At 43.1% G+C, this 22,540-nt stretch overlaps 1 long non-coding RNA gene across 1 annotated transcript in view; it reads right to left on the bottom strand.

The window, feature by feature from the left end:
• LOC134647122 (uncharacterized) overlaps positions 1-22,540 on the bottom strand; it is a 58,641-nt gene that overhangs the window by 14,682 nt on the left and 21,419 nt on the right. Inside the window, exons 2-3 of the long non-coding RNA XR_010096806.1 lie at positions 12,790-12,877; positions 1,418-1,476 (exon numbers count right to left, since the gene is read on the bottom strand). This is a non-coding gene — a long non-coding RNA (uncharacterized LOC134647122). The remainder of the gene's footprint in view (positions 1-1,417; positions 1,477-12,789; positions 12,878-22,540) is intronic.

The raw sequence follows: 22,540 nt of genomic DNA, 5'->3' as shown, positions 1-22,540 counted from the left end.
ACTGTTTTAGTTCTTTCTATGCTGAATGGTTCAGTTGTGTTTTTTATGTTGTAGATGTCAAAACGAGCTGTTAACATTTAAGTGTAGGCCTGAACAATGCATGCTAAAGCAATAAACATAATGCTTCCCTTAACTGGCGTTTATGCAGTCAGTGGTACATGTAGGCAAAAATTAAGCATTAACATTAGAAGTTGACACAATGACTGCATTCTCATCTCCGTATGTGTGCCTGACTCCTGAAGAGCCTGAATGTTTCTGAAGGCTTTTGGAAGCTCACAGTCCATGCACTTCACTTAGACAGCTTGCTGGCAAACACACGCAAACTCATGTGAAATTATTCTTATAAATGGCTGAATAATACTGAAAGTGTGAAATTACTGGATGACTGACATGCTTAGCCCTAATAATGAAACTAGGACAAAGCAGGGAGAAAGACACCAGGAGACAGAGTTATATTGAGAAATCTTTGTAGGCGTTCTGCCAGCAACAAACTGTACATCTGTCATGCTGACTCAGGAAAAATTACACATGCATTAGGCTGTAGCTTGATTTCACTTTCTTGCAAAAGTGTATTTGAGGAAGCATCAGGCTGTGGCTAATTTAAGACACAAAGGGTGTGTAAATAAAAGAAGAAGGAGTTGTGTTCTAGCGAAGAAGGAACCATGAGCCTGGAGCCTATCCCAGCTGTGTTAGGGTGAGAGGCAGGGTGGAAAGGTCGCCAGTCTGTCGCAGCGCTGACACATAGACACAGACAGCCATCCGCACACCACCATGCTGCACTTTAATTTATGTTAATAAAATATTAGTGTTGCGTTGGTGTGGAGTTTGTATGTTCTCTCTGTGTCTCTGTAGCGCTCCTGCTTTCTTCATTTTCTTTTTTCCTTTTTTTTGTAAATATAGCGCCAATGATTCAGATCAAGGTGCTTCACTATAACGTAAAAATCCTACAATAATACAAAGAAAAGCCCCAAATAATCAGACCACCTCCTATGAGCAAGCATTTGGCAACAGTGGGAAGGAAAAACTCCCTTTAAAAAGGAAGAAACCTCCAGTAATACAAAGGCTGAGGACTGTGAGGGGAGGCTGCTTGGTAAGAGACGCCTAAGAAAAGCCTGGTTAGAACTTTAAAGTGTAGCTGAAACTAATTTAATGATTCAAAGGTTTCTAAACACTTTGACAAACAAGACTCACACTAAAGAGGAATATGGCTGTGATCAATAAACAAAGAAGATAAATGAGGAATAAGTAGAATCATTAACAGCACTAAAGTATTGTACGACAGCTCTGCTGTTTGAGACCAAGGACAGTTCGCGTACATCATATTTATATATTTACCGTCAACCTGAGAGAGAGCTCAGCGTTCTCTCTTATGCAACAAATATACAGTGTGCTGTATCAGAAACATTATATAACTTACTGAGTCCAATGCTGTAGTTACATCACAGCCTCTCTGCTGTGGTCTTCTTCAGCTTCTGCCTGGGTAGAAAAACACAGTTAATACACCTGCCACAGAAAAGCGTCATTGCAGAGATGAAGAAGAGTAAGAAACACTGCAGATCACAAGTTATTCATCTGCTTTTGGCCGGAGTTGGTTAATAAATGTGTTGCCACGCCTCTCCGACTGTGACACATACTTCCGTCTGATTTAAGGGACGGCCCGTGGCCATTAGTCAGGCTGCTTACAGGACTGGCCTGTGGACAAGCAAAACAGGACATGAGCAAGGAGCCGCACAAGAACCAGCGAAACGGTTCCCAGTCCATGTTCCTCATCAACCACTTGAAAAGCGTTTTGACCCAAAGCACCACCAGGACCACACATGTACACACATGAGTACAGCAGGATGAGGTCACAGCTACAGACTATCAGACGCTTGACCAGCACAGAGACACGCCCCTCTGTGACACAGCCTCTCAGCTGATACTTCCAAGTCAAACAAAGCGCTCGGCCCGGTCGCTGCCGGTCCCCGCCCAGCAGGAAATGATGAAAGGCCGCCTCGTGTCACACCTCTGGCTCCTGTCTCAGGGCACTCCTTTGAACCGAATTAATGGTCAGGTGTCAGATTTTGCTGTGGTTGGTGAAAACAAGCGGTGATTTCTCACTTTTATCAGGCTAAGCAGGTAAAGTGAGAGGAGTTAAGGCTGGGCAGATAAAACATCAGAGCGCTATGAGGTCACTCAGCTGACAAGTGGAAATTCCCTCATTAATTGAATGACATGAAACGACAATAGCACTGCTTCCATCCAAGTTTCAGTCATTTGACACCCAAGAATTGAAGTTACTGCTCAGAAATTACACCTCAGTTGTTGTGTCTTTAGGGTTTGTACACAGGATTATATTACAAGAAAGTCAGAATTCAAGATTTATGGTTGTGATGTCACAAATTTACAATAAAAATGGTTAGATTCACATACAACAAGATGTCAGTTTCTTAGTATAACTCTCCAAAAGCATGTGTTAGCAGCTCGTCCCAGGAGGAGGAAAAAGGACACGTCTGACTCCCTACCTGCGTTTAGTATCTCATCAAGACTCCCAGACTTTCACTTCTCCGCTCTACCCGACACACACGCTGACACACACGCTGACACACACACACATACTAACACAACCCTGCTCGACACCCTGTGCTGCCTACCTGGCATTTCTCTGATGACAGCAGAGCATTACAGAGACGTGGCGGGTTAATTGTTTATGGCTGGGCTGGGTCATAGCAGTGGATCCTGTTACTTTCCACTGACGTGAGTTCATGGAGGAAGGCACGCAGGCAGGTAAACAAACCCAGGCGAGGTGAGTGCATGGGGGAGTGGAGCGCGCTCACACACACCCACCTCCACAGGCACTCCTGTGAACAAGCCGAGCATTAATGACATCAAATCAGCATCAAGTCAACACAAGAAATGTGTGAGTTGAGAGCTGCTGTAGTCCAGGTTCACTCACCATCTCTTCTGTGTGTACAGCAGGTGACCCTTTAGTTTTTAGTTACAAGCCTCCTTTTTCTTCAGAATGCGGTCACAGCAACCGCCTCCTTTAAATCCCCCAAACACCCACACTGTGTATGCTGGCCCCATGTGACGCCGTCCTCTAACTGAGCAGCAGCTTCAAGTGTAATTCCTGGCTCTCGCTGTGCCCTGATAGTGACGGATTTACAGTTCCCGCTACTCTCTCCTTCTGTGTGTGTGTGTGTGTCTCTTGTCCTACAAAAATGGGTGTATCTCCCTGAAAAGAGTGAGACAAATGTGAGTAAGAAGCACACCCACATGAAAAGCTCACTTTCCCTCCCTCCCTCCCTTTCAGTCTGGCTGTCAGCATTTCCTCCAGGATGCACACTATGACTGTGATTTATAGTGTGTTATATACTTGTGTTCTCTATCCAAGCAGCTGGACAGAATCCCAGCAATGCTAGGGAATAACAGGAGACATGGCTTCCCCCGCACATACTGTATGGGACTGCACGGGGAACTGAACCGATAATCCCGGCAGCGTTGGCGGCATGCTCAGCCTGTTGAGCTACACACAGTGGGACCACACACAAACCCCCTTTAGCTCTGTAGTAGTCAAATACTCCCAGTTCTTCTTGTGCTCCGTTAGTCTCCAACATATGAACTGAATGGTAAACAGCAGGGGAATGAAAGCAGTCGAGGGACTCTATGAAAAGATTCGCCGTCTCCATGGCAATGCCAGAGGCAAAGAGCCCCCCCCCGAATCACCCCAATCCTTTCTGTACACATAGGGAATTGTGGGAAAGCGGATATGGGCCACATAACCTCTCTGTCGGGTACCAGGCACATCTCCACTCTTTCACTACATGCAGGTCAGAGGTCATGGTCAGGGCACCAGTTTGACTTGGTATGAACTAAACTGTTACAGACACAAATCACACTTCTACAGCTGATTCTGACCCGACACCTTACCACTGTTCAAGGGGTTCAGTACTGCAGACAAATATCAATGAAATGGACAGCTTTGCTAAACATTATAATTCACAAAATCCAATATATCACCTTAAGTGTTTCTTGTTTGTTTGTTTTTTGCCTTTTCTCATGTAAATAGTGAAATTCAGCCAGAACTGCATTCACAGCATTGCTCAAAAACACAACTGCAACCAACAGTTCTTTCTATCTCTCCAAAGTAATCGAGCTGCAAACAGCAACCTGGCAAGTTCCCCATTTTTGCTAAACAAATACTTGTCTTTTGATGTAGGAGAGTCTAATTCTAATGTAATGTAGTCACGAGGTTAGTGCCAAAAATGACCTTCTCTTTCCCTTATCACGTTCCTTTAACCTCCATGGAAAACTTCCCGAGGAAAGGCGCCAAGGAGAACTCACAAGACAACTGCAGCTCTTACAGGACACTGGGCTATTGGATGGTGTGATGGTGGATGTTGGTGACATGGGTCGTGCTCATGGTGAATGACAGGAACACGCACCACAGACTATAACTCCAAACTTATAGTTTGAGCTGCTGTGGCTCTGGTGGTAGAGCAGAAGAGGATCAGTCCCTGATACAAAGTCCGGTCTGGATGCCGAAATATCCTTGAGCCTGGCTGCATCCACTAAAGTGTGTGTGTGTGTGTGTGTGTGTGTGTGTGTGTGTGTGTGTGTGTGTGTGTGTGTGTGTGTGTGTGTGTGTGTGTGTGTGTGTGTGTGTGTTTGACTGGGTGAATGAGACTTGTAGTTGGAGGTTGTAGTGTAACGCCTGACTTTGTGAAGACTTTCTGTGACTGAAGTAAAATCAGTTACTGATCATCCTGAAGGCAGCCAACACAGCAACACTGAAACTGATGGTGTGGTTATCCTAAACTCACTTTGATATACAGCGCTCCCTCGCTATAACGCAGCCTCGCTGTTTCGCTGATTTTTTTGTGCAATTTTGCATGTTTTTTTTCCAGCACATTGTGTTCTGCGTCCTGATTGGCTGTAGACCATAGTCAGTCAGTCTCGTGCCGTGTCTCCTGTACAGGACAGAATGCGTTCAGCTTGTCTAATTTACATAAATCTTCGATCCTAGCAGTGTAACTCTGAAGTGCTGTACTGTATGTTTGTAAGTTTTCTCCCCAGCAAACAACAGTGTCGACCAAACGTCGTCACCTGCGGGTTCCTTTGGTTTCTTTCTATAATACTGGAGGTTTTATAGGTTTGAACTTCGAGAGTTTAAACCAGACAGAAAAGTGTGAAAATGTTCATGCCTGTCTGACAAAAGTGTATAAAGTGTGTAGTGAGGGGTTTTACAGCCTTTAAACATCTATAATAATTGCAAAAAATAAAGTTGGCTACTTTGCGGATTTCTCTTATCTTAGAACGTAACGTGACCACTGTAACTCATAACGGCTTTTATGGATTTGTTTTTCATGCCACACAGCAACCACTTCATACAGAGCACATGTTATTACAAAAGGGTAATGTTCACAGTTCACTTATAAAGTGACTTTAAGGTATGGGTCATGGCATGCAATGAAAAAACATTTCCATGATCTGCATCCTTGTTGGTCATGCCGATTGTTTATGGAAACAGTCAAATAGTGTGTTGCTGTGAATTGTGGTTCAGCATTATCCGTCCAATCTCCCTCATGCTAAAGAAGGTAAGAAGGGAATAATAATAACACATTTTATTTAAGAGTGTCTTTCTAAAACCCAAGGTCACCTTACAAAGAGAAAAAGATATCAATGAAACTGTAGATTAAAATAGATTAAAATACAAAAACCCCCCAAATAAAAACAAATAAACAAGATTTGACAACAAGTAAAATCTGTATTAAAGCGAGTAAGCCAGTTTAAAGAAGTAGGTTTGGAGCTGTGACTTAAATAAGGGAAACAAATCTATATTTCTTATGACTGGAGGAAGTGAGTTCCAGAGCCGAGGAGCAGAGCGACTGAGAGCTCTGTGCCCCACAGAGGTGAGACGAGCAGAAGGAAACAACAAGATGAAGATCTGAGAGAGCGGGAAACTGTGGTGAAATGAAGCAGATCACAGAGATAAGGAAGGGCAAGGTTATGGATGCACTTAAACGTGAGAGCTAAGATTTTAAAGTTTATCCTGGCTTCTATGGGAAACCAGTGTAGCTGCTGAAGAATTGGGGTGATATGGTCTCTTAAGGGAGTACGAGTTATGACCTGAGCTGCAGGATTCTGAAGAAGCTGAAGTTTATGGAGGGACTTATTGGGGAGACCAAATAGGAGGGAGTTGCAATAATCAATCCGGGAAGTAATAAAACTGTGGACAAGGATGGCAGCAGCATGGGGAGGAAGGAAGGGACGAAGTCGGTTAATGTTACGTAAGTGAAAGTATGCAGACTGGGTTATGTAATTAATGTGAGACTGGAATGAGAGCGGACTGTCAAGTATGACACCCAAACTCTTTACCTGCAGGGAAGGAAGGATGGGGGAATTTTCAATATTAATGGAGAAACTGTGAGATCTGGTTAAGGTAGAGGCCGTGCCAACGAGTAAAACTTCTGCTTTATTACTGTTAAGTTTGAGAAAATTGGAGGAGAACCAAGATCTGATCTCCATAAGACAGTTTGAGAGGGAGGAAGGTGGGAGGGATGAATTAGGTTTGGAGGAAATGTAGAGCTGGGTGTCATCAGAATAACAATGACAATTGATATTATATTTTTGGAATATATGACCAAGAGGGAGCATGTAGATAATGAATTAAAGAGGCCCTAATACTGAACCCTGGGGCACACCAGCAGAAACAGGATGGAGACTTGAAGAGTGGGATTGAAGTTGGATAAACTGAGTGCGGTCTGAGAGATAGGAGGTGAACCAGGCAAGGGGGGTGTGACTAATGCCAATGGATGCTAATCTGCTCAGGAGGGTGTTATGAATATCAAACGCTAAGATCAAGCAGGATGAGGAAGGTTAAAAGACCAGAATCAGCTGCCATCAGAAGGTCATTAGTAATCCTTAACAAAGCAGTTTCTGTACTGTGATTGGGGCGGAAACCAGACGGAAATTGTTTGTAGAGATTATGGTCACTGAGGTATGAGTGAAGCTGGGAGGCAACAACTTTCTCAAGGATTTTCAAAATAAAGGGGAGGTTTGATATTCAAAATTATTGGGATCTGCAGCAGGCTTTTTGAGAATTGGAGTGACAGAAGCAGTTTTCAGAGATGAAGGAACAATTCCAGTGTTAGGGGAAGAGTGGATAATACTAATGACGAGGGAAGACCAGCTTTAACTAACAAAAGCACAGAAACACTTTTTGTTACATGTTAATTCACTCAGTCGGGACTCATGCCTGGCATCCAGTTCCAAATGTGTGTCCCTTTAACCAGCCACAGCTTTCTGTCTCCAGAAGTATCTGGGCCACAGCAGTAAACATAAATACAGCTGCTAAGGAGAAGGTGAGAGCAGGAGCACATGTGCTGTGTCTCCAATTAGAGAGCATGATCCATGACTACAAACACACGCGGCTGGGTCAGACCTTAATAAGAGTGTGTGTGCACACGCGTGGCCTGAGCGATGAGCGGGTTTCTCACTAATGAGGCTGAACTCTGCTTTAACTCCCGCAGAGATTCACCTTCTGATGGAATGAGGCCTGTGTCCACACATGCACACGGCCCGGAGAGCACAAACAAAATGGAAGAACAGGATGAAGACGTAAAGCTGCCAATCGCCTCTGTGTTTCCCCGTGTAGGCGGGGATAAAGTTCTCCTGAATGGGATGTTGTTGCACTGCAGGGCAAAGACACAGCAGTGCCACACCCAGTCATTCACAGACACCGGTCAGACTCTAGGAGGGGAGAGAAAATGCTGCGAGACATAAGGAGGTGGAATAAAACGGCGCAAAATAGGCAGAACTTCTTCACTGCACTGCCGACTACACGCACACGACCTCCACAAGGAAGCCCGTACCGTACTCTGTCTGAGAAAGCCCTTTTGCCTCCAGAGTGTTTGTGTTAATAAACCATGCCACAATCTTTGTATAAAGGGTTAGCGAGTGTGATCCATCATGTGATGGTGTCACAACAGCCTGGACATTAGGGCTGCCACAGACGATTATTTTGATAGTCGACTAATCAAATCATTGGACATGAAGCGTACAGCTTATTGCACCAGCATGCATCTGTTCTTATATAACTATCATTAGCTTACAGCTTGAAGTGTTTAAGGTGCTAACTCAATAAAGACAAGATGATAGTTTATTAAACTTTTAATAAAATGTGCAGATTGTTTCGGTGGAGTTTAATAAACGCAGCCGTCTGCTCCTTGCTATCTAAAATATAACAGGACACCGGAGTAAATTCTGGAGCATCTCACACTTCTGATAATCAGTTGTCTGCTTGACGTTTATTCAGCTGTGTAAAAACTATAACTTTAATCTCAGCCAAACCGATTTACTCAGGAACAAATAAAATACTGAAAAAAGCCAAACAATAACATTTTAAGTTATCTAAGTGACTTATATATGTTTAACCTGAGTAGCGAAAGACGGCGGTGGGTTTGAAAACGATTTGCCGGGACTCCGGTGTTCTCAGTGGCTGGTGGGTAACGGACGTCTCCGAAAACGTCGGATTTTGATAAACCGAGCAGATATTTGAGGTTTACACAGCTACATTCTCGCCTGAAAATATCTTAAAAGTTTATTTTGTGACCCAGAAAGAGAAATAAGAGTAATATTAAAACAAGTAGCTGCCACCATTGTTGGAAACTGGAATTGGCTGGGCCGCACTATGAATTCTGGGATAGGAAAACATCAGAAGTTTACAGTGTGGAAGACGAGACTTCAAACTGGGAGTCTTGGGTCGGAGGACACTGATCCCAACTGCGTGACTCAATCCGTCCTAAGCCAAACACACTGTACTCATGGCCTGTTTTTCAGTAGCTCCCACTGGAGTGGGTGTGTCCACATTTTGCCAAAAGCAGACATACAATCAAGGTGTAATAATACCTCAGTCACAGCAAGTGATGAACAAGTGAATCTATCAACAACTGTAATAAAACATACTATGAAAGGGGGTCATTCTACATATTAGCCATTATTTTGGGGTCAATACTAGAACATATTTTTAGGATATGATGCTACTCCTACTCAAGTAAAAGATCCAAGTACTTGATCCACACAGGGAAAGAAAGTTCATCAGAATTTAGAGTCTTCGGTGGCCTAATTACATGAAAAACAAGCTGTGTAAACCTGGAAAGTACAGACAGAACAATAAGTCATACACAGCGCCAACACTCACACTGCCTGCTGTGTCCACGCTCCGTTCACTCCTTTCCCCTTCAGCCTCTCTGGCTCTACAATGCCTCATGGAAGTCTGTGTGCTATCATTCATAGTGCAACACTACTCAGAGTGTCATCATACTATCTGTGACTCAACAGGCTGACCCCCACCTATCCCTCCCATCCATCTTATCTATCTGCACTTGGGATTTTAGAGCAAAGTGTTTGTATGAGAGAGCTCTGAGCCAGCCACACTGCAGACAAATGCTTCGTCCTCAAATAACAGAGCACTACATGAAGCATTAGAAGCATGCCTGTGGTTCACCCTCACACAGCGTGGGCGGCTGCGTGCGTGCGACCCTGGCTGTGTGTGTGGCAGGTGCGAGTACACAGAAGGAAGTGACTTGGAGATCCGGAATTCCATCGGAATTCAGTTTCGATGGTGGGAAGTCGTAAATTGCATGACGCAGACTCGATATAATCATCATCACACACCACAGCTGACCCTTTGTGTGTGTACACAGAACATACGTGTGTGTTTGTCCAGCCAGCCGTGCGCTCACGTTAAACCTTTACCCACTTCTGTGTCACTCCATCATAGTTCCGCTTCCATGATTTTCCTGACCCTTACACTGAAATGAAAAGCGTTCCGAGGTGTTAGCCGACTGATGTGTCGGGCACGCTCAAATAGAAATTCAACCGTATGTTAATCTTACGGAGGCGAACGGTGATGCTTACGTTAATCTCACGTTGGCACTGTGGAAAACAGTGGATCAGACCACACCATCACATTATTGCAATGATGTCCAAGGAACTTGTAATTTCATTACCTGTGAAGTAACTATTTCAAAGACGTGCACTGGCTGGGTCTGTGACCTCTCACAGTCAGCAACCATCTTCAAAGCGACGTTGGTGCATCGAGATGCTGATGAGATACCAATAAGGCCGAATCCGTCTGTTTGCTGTCGGTTAGCAGTAAAATCAATCCAGTCATTAACGTGAAATCCGTTTGTGATAATACAGCGATTAGCTGCAATCAGTTATGTAAAAAACACACACTGCATACACACAAACTCAATTAAACTGAAATTCACATCAACTTCTCACATTCTCAGGCCGGCCTCACAGATCTGAAGCACAAATTGTGACATAGTTACAAAAAGACACTCAGCACAAAGTCAGCTTACTTTTTTATAGGAACATAATCAGAACAAAACCAACTGGCAATCTGCTGAGACAAGAACACCATCGCACAGAAGACGAGTTGTGCTCATTAACTCGGTCTGATTCAGATCAGTTCCAATGTGATGGCAACACTTTTTAAATTAGTCTGAAGTTACTCTTTAGTCCAGTAAGTACCAACAGGTCTGAATGTTCAAACAGCAGCCATGGGTGTGGTTAGATTAATAGGTGATTTTGAAAAGTTACAGTAGGGGTGGTTAGGGTGGGGGTGTCACACAGTTTGCATGTATGATTTCAATATTCTCCTCCTTATATTTTCACCTTTAGAAAAGAACTGATATACACAAATACATATGCAACTAATCTCTGTCTCTCTTCCACAGCATGTCTTTATCCTGTCTTCCTTCTCTCACCCCAACCAATCACAGCAGATGGCCCCGCCCCTCCCTGAGCCTGGTTCTGCCGGAGGTTTCTTCCTGTTAAAAGGGAGTTTTTCACACTGTTGTTGTGATTTGGCGCTGTATAAATAAAACTGAATTCAACTGAAAATCTTACACAATCTTGTAAATACTGGCAGTACTTTTATTCATGCCAAAACACAGTTTCTGCTAGTCCAACACATTAGTAAATCTTAGTACAATCAGTTTTTAGGGGCTTTTTTCTACCAGCTGAAATTTTATATAAATACAGTAAATTATTAATTAATTTCTCAGACCTGAAGAATGGGTCCATCTTTTATACCGTCTGCTTTGAACAAATACTGTTCATGAATACAATCCCAAGTACAGTTAGCAGCTACAGCTAATATCTGCTGATCACTGATCACTGTCAGCCCAGGTTGCTTCTGTTCAATGTGCTAATTTAGCATTAGCATCAGCCTCATATCGCGTTTATCATCCTTACTGTCACTGTTAGCAGAGTCAGCGCTTTAACATTTACACCTGAAACTACCTGAAAGGCTCCAACCTGTGGTGAAAGGGTATATTACAATAGATGGACTATATACTTTCTGGCAGTTCTAAATGATATCTCTCATTATACAAATATAATCTCTAGGATTAAGCCACGAAACACCAGTCAGATTATTCAGGTGGAGTGAGCTGTGGAATGCATCAAGAATAGTTTATAGTTGATTTGGAGCATGTTTAAAACTGTGTATCTTATATATATGCATATTTGTGTTGTTCCTAATAATAACGCTGGTCCAGGATCAACACTGTAACTGACCGATCACGTTGTGATGTCATAGCGTTGGAATTTGTAGGAAACTGGGAAAAAGGCCTTTGTTGATATAAAAGTCTCTTCTGGAACAAATAATGAGACTTTCAGGTGTTTTCTTTATTAATCTATGAGCTATAACTAATATATTACAAACCTGGGTTTCATGTTAGCCAGATTTAGGTTACTCCAGTTGGTTTTCTTGTGATGTTTTAAGAGCATTAGCTAACTTCCTGGCTAATGCTAACAGATGACATCAGCTCCAATGTTGATTCTGGACAAACACTCTGGTGACGACACAGGAACAAAGTCGACACGGGGATCAGATGGTGTGTTTGAAACCCTCTATATGTTTAACCACAAATCAGCTCTCAGCTGTGAGATACTCCGACCAGCATGCACGGGAACAAACTGCAGTGCAACACATGAGATGTTTTTGCTTTTCTCCTGGCTGGTGAGGATCACTCGCTGCTGCTTTTGCAACACGCTGCCTGCTCTGTCTTGTCAGTGTCGACGTTACCACGTATGAATTTGTTCTTTTCACTGTGCGAGAAAATAAATGTGTGGCACTGAGGACGTGTGAATAGTGCCAACTGTGTGAGCTCTGTGTTCAGTTTGCAAGAAACCCCACACCTATGTTTTACTGCAGAAAGGACCTACATATATACAGGTAGTATATATGTCACTTCACCAACAGCTCAAGATAAATTTTAAAGCTTCAAACACTTTGATACACTTCCTTTCTTTCACTTTATCTGTTCCGATCAGAGTAAACACCCACTAAACCAAGCCCTCAACACAATAGATTTGATGCTCCTCATTTCCTCCTGTCACTCATCTCCCTCAATTTATCTCTCAACATTCTCATCTTCCTGTCCAGCTCACGTGATGCATGCTGGCAAACACACACACCCAAAACGAAGCTGTAAAGGGCACGCAGTGTGGTAAGGAGGCAAAGTTCACAGTGTGAGGGAGTGGCATGGTGTGTAAGGGCCACGGGAACACATACACACAGTTTCACAACAGGTAGGATCACGCTGTTCGCCCACACACACACATTCTTTTCGTTCCACAGCCAGGTAAACATCTTGGTCCAGAGAGGAGAAGCACAAAGACGTAACACACGTCAGGTCGAACCATAAAATGCATTTTCATCCTGGTGTTTAATGAACTGGAAACCTGATTACAAGAAACGTATCGTACAAAGACGCTCAAACACACACAGACCTTTTAGCCAGGGGTGCGTCATTCCAGTGCTGTTTGCTGATTTGAAGCCCAAAAGGTGTCTGCAGCATGCATTCGTCTCCAGCAGAGCCTGCAGAAAGAGAGAGAGACCACACGGTTACATAAGAAGTCGCTGTGAAACGGACAGCATCTTTTTAGTGATCAGCAGTCAGTCAGCCTCGCTGAAAACGATGCAGACGTTACATAAACGCCATTCAACATAAATAAACACAGACAGGGCAAGAACTGAAGCCATGAATTACACATAATGCAATCAGATTAAGAGAATCATATATCGGCTTCTCTCTTCAGATGGGATTTTCATCCCACAGCTCTCCTCTACATCTCAATCGACAGAATCACCAGCTCGGACCTTTAACCTCCTGCCTGCTGCTTGGTCGTATATCCATTAAAGCACATGATGCAAATTGTTTAGGATGGGCACGTGGAAGATGGAAATGTGATGAGATAAAGCATGACTCATCGGAGTGTAACATGTGGCTCGGGGGACCTTTGGACAGGCTTAATAAAGATTTAGCTTAAGCTAGCAGGTGAAGAGCAAAGAGCGACTTCCACTGAGAACACGTGTGAAGCTTAAACTAAGCTGTTCTCCAGTTTGAGTTTCCTTTTTTTGCACAACTTCATTCTAAAGGCAGAACAGCCTGGTTCTGTAAACTAACAGCAGCCTTTTAACTCTGTGAGCTCACGATAGCACGACACTAAACCTAACCTTATGGTAGGGACGCTACAATAATAAAAAGACAATAAGAACACCTCCTGTGAGCAACAGGAAGAAACCTTCCGCAGATCCAAACTCAGGCAGAGCCAGCAAATTAGCACGTGTATGTTTCTGTGCACTCAAAGGGTTTAGGGATGCCACTAGCTAGCATAGCCTCAGCAGTAAGTCTGGCTCCAGGAAACACGACGGCAGCTGCTACACAGAGTCCAGAATCGATGGATGAAATCACTTTGCAAAAATGTTGTAATCTTTAACACGTGTTAGCATGATAAATAAACCTACAAATACAAAACAAAGTTTAAGAAATATTCATTAGGTTAGAAAATCACCTCAGTACAAAGTTACCTCTGTCTCAGTATCTGCCACTTTATTAAGGACTTCACACAAATATGTACACATATATTTTCTTTTTCAAAAATAATCCAAACACAACGCACATGGCACTCCAATCCTAAAAGTACTGCTTGCTAGAATCCTCTGTCAAAGGCAGGTTCTGAAAGGTTGAGCAGCGCCATTGAACATGGGCCAAGAGACCAGCTGAGAACCACCGGCTGCTCGGGAAAAATGTGGCTTTCCTGATCGATAGCAAGTGGTAGTTGGAGGTTGCTGGAAAATTGCTGGGAAATTTGCTATTTCCCAACCACAGAGGCCTAGAGACTGGTCAGTGACTTCCTGTTAACAACCAGTCACTGGGGAATTTTTGCCACTAGGCAACTGACCAGTTGAGGATTGGTTCAGGGAGGTTGCTCGGTGGAGAAATTGGTTGCAAAAACACTGAGAACATCCTTATTATTGCTTGGGTCACTAGAGGGTCGCCACAGTTGCCTGTAGTTTGCATGGAAGATGCCAACTTCTCTGCAAACACTTACCAGTGGTGAAAAAAAAAATGGAGACCATTCACCTTCAAATCAGAAGTTGCACCTTTTGAAATCTGCTGGTTTAGGCGGTGAGCTGCAATCTTTGCTTTGAAGAAAAATGCTCTTTCTCATTTATGTTGTACTTTTTCAAGTTTCACTACCGTTCAATGGTAGCTAGCAAGTGTTGTAAACCGGCAACCATGGCAATCTGATAGCAACTGAAGCAACTGCAATGATGTTTTTGGTGCAAACAAAGCCCTCTTTGCAGGCAGTTTCACCCAGTGGCAGCAACAAGTCATCACCCACTTGGGGAATACACATTTTTCCTTAGCGACTGGAGATTGCCAGGGGTCACCAACTCGTCTCTAGGCCCATGTGACTGAAGCCTTAGTTTATCCAGAGGTCGTGGGAGCATGCAAGGCTGTAAGACTGTAAGGCTGTAAGGCTGTAAGACTGTAACGTCATTACAATGTTTCACTTTCTGCACAACTGAATTTTTAATTTCCAATGAAAGATGAAATCCTGTGACCAATAGCTGACACTTGAGCTGCTGACTGCTGGTTTCCCACACCAAGGGGACAAACCTGCAGAGTGTGATGGACTGAGGGAGAAGGCACACGGCCCTGGTTGCAGAGCAGCACAGAGGTAGCATTGTTCTCGTTGCCCTTGGACTCACAGACATTTATCCCCAGGGTTTGACAGAGAAGAATATCAGCCACGTACGAGAGTGAAATGTAGAGCAGCCCACTGGCTCAGGGACGTGCCACAGCTTCAGTGACTTTTGAGCACTAATGTAATGCAGTGTTAACATGAGCACAGCCAGGAGGGCAAAGTCAGCATATCACTGGCTGGAGGGAGACGTCAATCACCACCAGTGCTAAATAAGGCACTGCAGCCTCCTTAATGATGTAACAGTAATGCTATGACAATCCTCCTTTTCCTCCCAGCCCTCTCGGAGCTGTGGTTAGGTGTGTGTGTGTGTGTGTGTGTGTGTGTGTGTGTGTGTGTGTGTGTGTGTGTGTGTGTGTGTGTGTGTGTGTGGTTTAATCTCAGGGCGTTCTGCTGCATCATGTTCTTGAGGTGCATCTGACAGATGCTCTGGATGCTGCCAGGAATGTGCTTTTTGGCATCAGCCTGAAACTTTAACTGCACCCAGCACACACACACACACACACACACACACACACACACACACACACACACACACACACACACACACACACGCAGGGCTTTTCTCTCAGTCTTCTTACTGTGCCTGCCTTTTCACTTATGTGGCTATTTATCTCAGCACACAGCAACCCTTCACAAACCCCACCTCAGACACCCATCTGTTGTTCCCTGTATTAAAAGTGAACAGTGCTGTATAACATAAACCTGCATCACATTTATCATATTTCACTGTTAAAACTCCAACAGCTGCACTAAAATGAAGGGGAAAACACCTCATTTCAATTCTGAAAGAAGTCCACGACTTTCACAAGCAGTTACAGTTTCACAAGTTGAATTCATGTCTGAGGTTTGCTATGAAGGTCATTTTAATGTTTAAGTAAATGGTAAATGGTAAATGGCCTGCATTTGTATAGCACTTTACACATTCGATTCAGTCCTGCTAATTCATCTGGATAAATGTAAAGTGAGTACAGTAAACACAACACATCCTCCTCGCCCAAACTGAAAGACGCTGCTATCAAACATCATAACAGAAATATTGAGCGAAAAATAAGAAATTAAATATTGGTTCCAGTAATTCTGATGAATCCTCTTTCAGATTTCTAGTCAGACATAATCCACCTACCTTGCTGCAGCGTGACATTGCTGGCATGTGAAGCAAAAGAAATGAAACTTTCGTCCAAAGAAAGCTTCAAGTATTTGAATGTTGAGGACAGCTTGCCGTGACAGCCAAGTCCATCAGCATCTCACAATCAGTCACTGCGGTTACTTGCTCCACCTAAGGCATATCCTCACCCAAACTAGCGCTCGCATTTGCACTGCAGCTCCAAAGCTCGTTTCGCTAATCTGCAGTGTGAGGTCGTCAAAAACTCCCAAACTATAGCAAATATTTAAATGATTGGATGATGATTAAGATTGTTTGAGCAGAGCTCTAAAAGAGCTGTTTTGGAGAGTATTTCCCATTAAATGCAGTCAGGTAAAAGTCCCCCATTGGGGTATTTTTCTTGACTAAATAAGTACGCTTCGATACTGTGGTCAGTTGTGCTTTCTGACTAATTCTCTACATCGTCTATTTTCATGAAGACATGAAAGTACTGGCTGAGGTGAGCGCTGCCAACACTGCATGTGTTACTGAAATATTTGATGAATGAAACTGCGAGTGTGTGCGTAGTTCCACATCATCACTCGTTACTACTCTCAGGTGAAAACCCCACAGCAGGCTGTCGAACGGTCGTTAAAACCATCGGCGCACCGGCAGTTTGAGTCATAGCCAAAGAGACCGACGCTCACACTCATTACAATAGTTCTCTCTTGGTTATCTCAGAGTTTGTGTGCCTTTCTCCTGCTGTAAGGACTAACCTACTAAAAGCACGTCGAAAGGAAAAAAAGAGAGACTTCTCATTTTCATTTCAGAGTGGAACGGAAATGAGACAGATGTATATCTAGTGAGCCTGAGACATATTTGGGTTTCGTTGCACAAAGTGCAATTAGGACTGCGCTGCTCAACTATTTAAATGTGTGATTTCAAGTAACTAGTAGTAACTAGTAATTACTAAAGAGTGACAGTCAACCTGGCAACACTCCAATATTCATTTATTCAAACATGGACCAGTTCATTTCATCCAGAAAACTAATACGTGTAAGACTCAACCCATACTGTTTCAGAAATAACTTCATAAACTTAATAAACAGTACAACTGCATAAAGAGCAAATCTAGACCAGTTTCATGAGGATTTATGTGCAAATTGTCATGATCATTGCCCCGCCCCCTCATCGGTTCAGAACCTACTGATGCATCCCTGCTAGATTTCATCTCTTGGGTTTATAAAGAAAGGCCTGAAAAAAGAAATGTCCCACTGGACTGCTTGGGGCTGATGGGAAGGTAACGACCACCAGTTACAATCAAATAATACAGAATGACACGTCTGAGAGCACAACAAATCAAATCTTGAAGAAGTTGGGCTGTAGTAACAAAAAACTGATGAGTATCAATAACTCCTGCGTTATTCAAATGGTCAATTCTATTTAGTTTATTTATACAGCGCCAAATCACAACAACAGTGGCCTCAAGGTGCTTTATACTGTAAGGTAGACCCTACAATAATACATACAGAGAAAAACCCAACAATCATATGACCCCTATGAGCAAGCACTTTGGCGACAGTGGGAAGGAAAAACTCCCTTTTAACAGGAAGAAACCTCCAGCAGAACCAGGCTCAGGGAGGGGCGGATGGTAGGGTTTGGAATTTGGCAGAAACAATCATGGAAGCCTGGATCCTTCCTGCCTTGTATTAACGGTTCAGGCTGATAGTGGTGGTGTAATGGTGTGGGAGATATTTTCTTCCACTAATACCAGGTGAGCATGACAGCCTCCCTGCTATTGTTGCTGACCGTGTCATTCAATCTATGGCCGACAGCTGCCTTTGGCCAGATCGCACAGCGTGTCAAAAAGCTCAAATCATCTCAAACTGGTGTCTTGGACGTGAGAATGAGTTCACTGTACTCAAATGGCCTCCACAGTCACCAGATCCCAATCCAGCAGAGCGTCTTTGGGGTCTGCTGGAACGGGAGATTCACGTTGTCACGCAGTAACCATGTGATTCTCTATGAACCAAAATGTATCCATCTATACAAAGAATTAAGGCACCCCTGAAACTACAAGGGGTCCAACTAGTAAAAGTGTATATACAATGAAATCGAATAGAAACGGCTTGATGCCATTTGATGATTATATTTTCACATACTGAGGAAATCTAATAGACAGAGTTCTTGGTAAAAACACTCGATGTGGAAACTTACAGCATTATATTCAGGTTTTCTCGCTGCTGCGACCTCAGTGATCGTACTTGCTTCCGCCCACACCGCAGCTTCGCCTACACCAATAAATGGACATCTTCCTGAAGTGACACCTTTGAGTATGAAAATGAGCTTCAGATCAAAGTGAAATAAAAACATTCTTCAAATTCAGTGACCAGTAGCGATAGATTTAACGGAGGAACAGTGAATACGGGTGGAAGTTTTGTTTCAGAAGCTTCATTTTCCTAACAAGGGGACAAGCTGCAGTTTATTGACTAACCCTCGAGACTGCGATACATTTGACCTCTGTTGGTATTAAAAATATATATATATTGCAAGTTCAAAAGATCTCTTTTGGGGACAATGGACCAAATTTATGCACGCACAATATACAAGAACATGAGAGCTCATGGCGATGACTGTATGTTTTATTTGTTACGTATCGGAAATAAAATCTACACAGTCCTCTGTAACCACTATCTACTAAAAAAACCACTGCAAATGACTTCTTCTCTGCTGCAGCTTATTGAAAAGTACAATAACCACATGAGCTCCTCTTGAACAAAGTGGAACACATTTGTTCAATGTGAGGTAAATCGAGTCACTGAGCGGTGCTTAGAAGTCAAAGGCAATGAGCACGACCTGAGATCACGCACAGATACATGATGTAAAACTCCTGCTGTTCTCAGAGGATGCATCCTACAAACACGTGTGCACTTTGACCCCAGACCCTGCTGCCACGCTGCCTCGGTGGGACAGAAAAACAGTCCAGCAGCGAACACGATACTTTGATCTTTAAATAACAGCCGGCAGGCAGACAAAACAACCTCGATCCAGGAATACTCACAGCTGGAATTTGGATTTTTTTTCTTTACCTAGCATGCAGAAGACTGCAACACAGAGTCCATGTTCTCCCTTCAATCTTCTCATTTTTACTCTCCTCTCCTGGTTGATTTTGACATCACAGGAGCACTCGCTCTGTCTGCCATGATCATCAATGAAAAGAGGAGCATGAGTCAGAGATAGCAGCCCACTCAATAACCACAAACGCACACACACAGAGTTCTAAGTAACCGACCATGCTTACGTATATGTACGTATATCTATATCTGTGTGTGCACAGTGTTCCTTTGAAGTGTTCACCTGGGTTACTAGATGAATCATAGCAACAAGGCAGATAAGGATGAGAGGTTATGGTCTCTGGCTTTGAACACAAACATAAATGCACATATTTTGTGTATAGGGGAGAAACATAATTACCGTCATCACTCTGGCAGACTGACGTCACTCGCAAAAGATGTTTTTGAAAAAAAGAAAAATTACAACGTGAAACTGAGCCATGACAAATTGATCAACCTCATCTGCATAACCTGAACCTGAGCTGGAAAGTCCCACACACAGCCAAAGTTTCTTAGAACAAGTGCTGAGAGCATCCTCTGAAAACACACTACGAAGAATATCAGCAGCCGCAGCCACAGATCTGACACAGGAGAACCAATGAGCAGCAGGCAGGGTGGACTCTTGGTGCGCTGTCAGTAATATTACCCAACTTCTTGTTCCTGCAGATGGGTGGTGCAATCTGGCTTTATTAGAGCAAGCATCAAAACAGCAGGTTACACAGCAGCTCAGGGGTGAAAGCATGAAAATACCTGCTACTGCATTCAGGCCAAGTGGTCAAGCTCCAAAGCAAAGAATAAAACTGAATGAAGAGGTTATAATAATCAAGAGCTCCAGCAGTTTGAGAGATGATAGAAAGCAAGGGCAGGGAGAGATGGGCAAAACACGACAGATCCTGGATGTCAACAACAGGCATCACATTTCATGGTTCACACCCTAAAAATCAAGTTCCAATAGCTTAATGTGCTCAGTCACAAGGTAAAGATGTCACTGAATATCTGAGGAGCAGAGTAACAAAGTGACAGAGTCAGTAACAGTATCTGGGTCACAGAATAACAAGGCAGCAGACTGAGTTACAGATCTGAGTTAACTGAGTCGCAAAGGAACTGATCGGCTAAAGTCACCAATTCATTAGCACATACTGCGTCATTTAAACCGAAGCTAGATTTACAGCATCCACAAATTTTATGCGTTCACGTTAGAAAACGTCGAATCGTTGAGCTAGTTTATCGAGCGCTGGCACGCGATGTGCCGATGAGACGGTTCGTCTACTAGACTCGCTGAGCTGAAGAAGCCCGTAACGGACTTGCCCGCAGAGATCTGCAGCTGTGTTCGGATTACTTGCATCTTCACAGAAGCACACTTCCTGCCACATATTTTCTGAAGATATTTTGATCCTATCACATTGAACAACTTGCCATGACTATGTCTTTGACATCTCACGCAAGTTTCAAACCACTGCAAGATGACTTTCAGGACATTTCTACAAAAATCAGTGCAATGCCTGACAGTTTCTTTTTAAATTGTGAATTATGCAAAGCCTCTGGAATCCTTTGAAGTGTATGCAGTGATGCAACTCACACATGAAAATGCTCCAAAATAAGAGCACTAAACGGGTAAGAATTCCCTTTAAAGTTCTTAAATGCAATTTAAAAAAATTTTAAAAAGTGGTGAAAAAAACAAAACAAAATGATGAGCTGACTTTCCTCTTTATGCATTCTTCTCCTGATTACACGTTTATGAAACAGCAAAAACGTAATGACTTGCACTCTGCATCAACGGCTCTTGAGCAGCGTGTGCTCGGCATCTTAACTGAACGACATCACCAGCTAAAAGCCACATCAAAACCACCGCAACTGTCCATGTCAGCAGCGAGGTCATATCTCGATCCCATTATGAGTATTTCTGATTGTTCCACAAACAGAAAGTAGGCATAAACCAAAAAAGAGCTTACAGGAAAGGGCCTGAGGTGTGTCAGTTCTTTGATACTGATACACATTTCCAACTGGACGTCTCTCGGATTTTGTTCCCGTCTTACAGATGTTCCTCTTCTCCCCACTTAGGAGTTCTAATTTCTTTGTCTGAAACTTTGAATAGTTTTTATTGATTGCTACAGTGCTGTCAGGTCATCAGTGTTCATGTAGGGTCCCGTGTTCAGGGTACTTGGTATTAACATGCGGGTGTAAGTGCATGAAATAAAATGCATTAGGAACTGGAGAGTAACTGGAAGGAAAAAGGAGAACACGAGAAAAATGGTGCACCATGTCTTTATAAGCCAGTGCTCAACCTGTTTGACCCATCATTCTCCATCATTCAGCAGTTCCATTCGTTATGGTCTATACTTGTTTTTTTTAATAAACCTGAATATAATGCTGTGCCATGAAATTCAGATTTGGAATTTCAGGGATGGCAAATATGTGAACTAAAGCTGGGTGTCCTCACCTGCTCTACCAGCCTGTTAAACACGGTGATATTATAAATAATGCTGAATAATAAACACTTAAAAAAATGCCAGAAATCTATATGAATTCATGATATATCAGTATTGAAGCTCAGATATTCACAGCTTATACAGATGTTGAACCAACTTCAGGAGGATACTGCACCAGCTACCTCCACCACAACAGCCAGGATGAACGGACCAGCCCACGGTGGGTAAACTGAGGCCTTCACACCTCACAGGTGTGGAAATCATAATAAAGGGTTTAGAAATCAGGATATTGTTCAGTGTCTGTGTTACTTTAGCACTCAAGACACAGAAACTCAATAATCGCCTGTTTGTTATTCCATTGCACATGCCATTGTGACCAATATCAGAAATTTCAGTTTCAGAAAGCAGAGCTGATGATGGTCTGTTACTGCTGTCGTACCAGCAGCTCAGCTATTTCTGTCTTTCAGCCAGCAGAGTTTCTGGTGTGGTTTAACCGGTAATTAACGGCTCCTTGAGGCAAACCCAGTCAACCGTTACAGATTTTCTGAGGTCAAGTATCAAATTGACTGCAATGTGAGGAAACCCTTTCAGAGCATATAACAGAACTGCTTTCTTCTATGCGTTTACATGGTGTGTTTACATGTGTGCTCCCCTTAAAATTTAGAAATGTCTTCATTTCATAATTTCATTAATGAGATGTGCTGACTCGACTACATTTGCAGAGGCAATGATAGATTACTCTCCACTGGGCACTTCACAATAGTTCACCGTCTAGCCTGATGGATGTGATCACATGTGCGGTCACATACAGCACTTGAGCAATAATGAAAACTAAATTACATTTACCAAAATACAAAGACACC

This window comes from Pelmatolapia mariae, linkage group LG17 (genome assembly GCF_036321145.2).
Source record: "Pelmatolapia mariae isolate MD_Pm_ZW linkage group LG17, Pm_UMD_F_2, whole genome shotgun sequence".
NCBI lineage: Eukaryota > Metazoa > Chordata > Actinopteri > Cichliformes > Cichlidae > Pelmatolapia > Pelmatolapia mariae.
The sequence above is the reverse complement of the archived record's forward strand: the minus strand, read 5'-3'. Positions and strand labels throughout refer to the sequence as shown.